The sequence below is a fragment of the Pristiophorus japonicus genome, unplaced genomic scaffold (genome assembly GCF_044704955.1).
Source record: "Pristiophorus japonicus isolate sPriJap1 unplaced genomic scaffold, sPriJap1.hap1 HAP1_SCAFFOLD_43, whole genome shotgun sequence".
NCBI lineage: Eukaryota > Metazoa > Chordata > Chondrichthyes > Pristiophoridae > Pristiophorus > Pristiophorus japonicus.
Window position 1 is genome coordinate 105182 of NW_027254201.1, and position 4342 is coordinate 109523.

Genomic DNA, 4342 nt, shown 5'->3' on the forward strand with positions numbered 1-4342 from the left:
TCCACCGTCATGTCCATCTGCCCTGTGTCCCTGGTAAATACAGAGGCAAAGTAATTATTTCATATTTTATGTAATTTTTCCATCGCTTCATGTGATTTAATATTGTCCATCGATTTGTGGCCCTATTCCCATCCGAAATTCTTTTTTAAATGAATGTGCCTGTAGAAAGTCAGATGTGCGATTATGTTATCGGCCACATAATAGTGGGAAGGATAAAGAGGTGTAAATTTAGGTAAAATGCAGAAAGATTCAAGATCTGTCGTGATAATGTGGGACTTCAAAGTAAACTGGGAAAATAACCATGCAAAGGGAAAATGCAGGGGAGGTTTTCCTGAAATCTGTATTAGAACTTTCTCCATCAGTATGTTTCCAGCACGATGGGGAAGAAAGCAGTTCTGTATCTCGGAAATGGATTCAGTAGAGCATGTTTCTGTGGAGGAGCATTGAGGAAACAGTGATCACAATATTATTAGATTTAGAGTAGTTATGGAAAAGGAGAAGGTATAATCATGTGTGAAAATACCAAACAGTAGGAGGACTAATTTTTTGAGTTGAAAGGGATCCGGCCCAGGTAGATTGAAACCAAAGATTTCTCGGTAAAACAGTAAATGCACATTGGGAGACATTCAAAAAGGAGATAGATCGGGTAACGACTAGACACGTTTTCATGCAGGGTGCAGAAATAGCATGATAGCTAGCTACAGCTCGGTGGATGAATGAAGATCAACTAAGACACTAAAACGGAAGCTTGTGATAAACTTCAGGCTCATATTTCAGTAGAGAACCAAGCAGAATACAGAATGTACAGAGAAGGACTATCAAAGGAGGAGGAAGTAGAATCAGCAGAAAAACTGGATATTCGCCCATAGTACTTATCTGAGGAAGGAAACACTTGCCTTGGAGGTGGTGCAACACAGATTCAACAGATTGATTCCTGGGATGAGAGGGCTGTCCAATGATGAGAGATTGTGTAGAATATGCCGATTCTCTCTTGGGTTTCGAAGAATCGGAGGTGATCTCGTTGAAACGGACAATATTCTGAAGGGGATTGACAGGATAGATGTTGAGAAGCCTGGCTAGCTCAGTCGGTAGAGCATGAGACTCTTAATCTCAGGGTTGTGGGTTTTAGCCCCATGTTAGTCGGTTACTGTTCCTTAAAATTTATGTTGGTTTCACGGGAAAACATCATTAATGAACACATTATCTTCTTTTGCACAATGAAAGAAATACGAACTGAGGGAGAGTTGATCATTTAATCATCTGTTCTGTGCTCTGCATAAGAACACAAGAACCAGGAGCAGGAGTCGGACATTTGGCCCTTCGAGCCTGCCTTCTTTTGCACTGAAACAAATTATAAGTGTGAGTTTAAATTAGCAGTGCGAGATATTTGCAGGGCACCTTTCAATGCTTCACAAACCCATTCCTTTCGCTACAGCCACCCGGGATCGTTTCCCGGTTTGGGAAGTATATTTGATATCAGCGCTTGCAATTGAAGTGGAGTAATTTTATTACGTCAGATGGATGTCCCAAAGCACTTCAGAGTGGTGTCAAAAGAAATGAGTTTGCAATTTAAAGCACTGAATGTCAGGAGTGCGATTTGAACCCACGTCTCACAGAGAAGACTGCGACCTAAACGCAGCGCCTTAGACCGCTCGGCCATCCTGACTGTTCGATGTTTCAGTTACAAGTTATTACTCAGGAAAGTTTCGGACCCGGCGCTTGTTCAGTGTTGCTGGAAGGCCCAGTGATCGGGATATCCTCTCCCCCGGGATTTTCCTGAGCCTGTGATCGGTGCACGAGGAGGTTTGGCCCGGGTTGGAGGTAGCTTACATCCCAGGGATGGACAATAACACTCTGAGCTCTGGAACTGGGGAAGAGCGAATAATTAATGAGCTGTTTGTGGGTTTCAAATGCAACTTAGATCTGATGGTCTAAACCGATAGTGTTGTTTCACAGAATGAAAGAAATGCGAACAAGGACAATCGAAATTTCAATAACTGAACTTTAATAATGAGTGAAACTTTAACCCTTGATGAAGTTTTATCCCCGATCTGATTTTACACACTCTGTATTTGAGTAGATTAGTTTTAAAATGTTCATTGCTCATGCGACAATGTACCCTGGACTACTTTTGTTCAATTTTATTGCAGGCAAGTTTTTGCTTCACAAATAATGTTTCCGCACAGGCTCGAAACAGAGACTTTTCGCGTGTGAGGCAAACATGATAACCGCTACACTACAGAAATTGCTCCTTAGCTCAGTGCCCAGAGAGAAGTGTTCAGCAACAAGCTGAAATGCTCAATCCCTCTCTCTGCAAAAAGTTCCTTTCACAAACATTTCTCTGACCGGAACTGCACCAAACAACAATGTTCTCCTTTCAAAGTCATTAAACTCCCCAATTTCCACATCTGCAATGTTAAGGACAAGGACTGAAAGCGCTTTGCGATCAGAAAATTGCCGGAAACCCCTGTGGCTAAGGACAGGACTTTTGATGGTTGATTTCCGTACACACCTTGTGTTATGTATTTAAACTTTGGCCACCTGTATCACACCACCACCAGACGGCCGACCTGTTGGAGTCCCAAGGGTTCCCAGCATCCATTGGTATATATAAGCATGCTGGAGTCTTATTAAAGGAGCTAATGTCACACTAACTCATTGTTCTTTATTATGAGCGTATCAATTGGCGACGAGACAACGAACAACCACGCGAAAATGCAAGTAACAGTTGGTATAACTTGATAACAGCACAGCTGGCAATGATTGCGGAATATATTCGTGCAGCCAAAACGCACCATGACAACCTGGAACTGCAAGGCACCGAATCCTCAGGGAAAAACAATTAAAGACTTTGTCCCTGAATGGGCTACGATCCACCAACCTTGCAGTTAACAGCTGAACGCCCTAATTCATTGCACCAAAGAGACTGATAGATGCACATATTGCAAGACATCCCTGTGATATCTTCACAGAGCACAGCACACACAGCTTCCGAACATGCAGGCTGCTCTCTCGGAACTCTCCGGAAAGAGCCTGTTCTGTTTCACGATTAACTGTACAGTTGCAGTACACAATACGTCCACATCCACAGTGTGGCGCTACAAGCATTACATGCTTGCAGACATTACAATCCCAAACCAGGGTGTCAGTCAGTTAAAGCTTCAAATTGCTCTGACCAGGATGGAACTTGTTCACTCTCAGTTGTACGTTTCCCAAATAAAGGGTGGGACATTCATTGTGGTTGTGTGGAAGCAGTCTAGTCCCGCACACTGCAGACACTTCCATGTCGCCACCAACCAGCTCTCCCACAACCGGTGTGATCTACCTTCCAGGCTTCCGGTGCCTTGTCTGTGACGAAGTATTCTGACTGTCCCGAAGCCGGTATCCTTTGTCATCAATAGAGTTTTAAGTTGTTTCGGTAATTTTTACCAGCTGGACAGTCGAGGCACAAATTGTAGAGTGGAACACTTGCGTGTACCCCGGTTTTCTAGTTGTTGATTATCCTGGTTGGGTCCGTCGGTCGCGGTGGTCAGGTTGATGCCTGTTACCAAGTCAGTTGGTATTGATGTTCCACTGTTTGGTTTTTTGATGTTCTTTTCTCTGATGTCATGATGTCTCTTCCTGTGTTTTCTCGCCGTGTTCTCTCGATCTTGATCTAGTTGTTCCAAAGTAATGGTCAGAAAAATAAGTTGCTCTTGGTACGATAGGCCCCCAGTTATACTCTGAGAGGCTGCTTAATCTTCGTGCCAAATCTAACGTTTCTTTTGTTTAAATGTTGCTGCCCATTGATTTAAGTGGTCTTCTTTGTATAAGTTTTGGCGGACGAGCTAACTGAGACTTGATTAAATGTTTTAATCTGGTGTTGATAGACTTTGGGACGGCGATACTCCTTATTTATGAACTGATGAACTCTTGTCCATTGTAATAGCACTGCTTTGGCTTCGGGAAGTCTGAGCTGAGCCAGATATTTCTATACATATTGAAAAGGTGTTGGAATATGGATGTGATATTTGGGTCCTGTGGGTAAGGTGCATAATGTTTCTTCCGTGGTCGATTGTTTAAATGCTAATGTTTTCTGGGAGCCTGACTATGGTTAAAGAGCTCCCCAGACAAACTGATTAGCTACAATATCCAAACTCTAAATCCCACCCCTCTGTCACTGCAGCTTTTCCCCACAGGCCCAAACATGTCTTTTAAAAACCCAAACTTGATTAAGAATTGTAGATTTCTTCCATATGCTTTTTGGAATCCCAAACTTAATGTCTACTTGTCCCAAATCGAATTTCCTTTTCAGTGAGTCCAAACACTGGGGGGTTTCCACGAATTTTGGAATCTACATAGG

At 42.9% G+C, this 4342-nt stretch overlaps 2 non-coding genes across 2 annotated transcripts; one reads left to right on the top strand and one right to left on the bottom strand.

The window, feature by feature from the left end:
* Nucleotides 1–1070: 1070 nt before the first annotated feature.
* On the top strand, nt 1071–1143 carry trnak-cuu (transfer RNA lysine (anticodon CUU)). Its single transcript has one exon. It is a non-coding gene; the product is annotated as a tRNA-Lys (tRNA).
* A 439-nt stretch (nt 1144–1582) lies between these two features.
* trnal-uag (transfer RNA leucine (anticodon UAG)) lies at nt 1583–1666 on the bottom strand. Its single transcript has one exon. It is a non-coding gene; the product is annotated as a tRNA-Leu (tRNA).
* Nucleotides 1667–4342: the final 2676 nt, after the last annotated feature.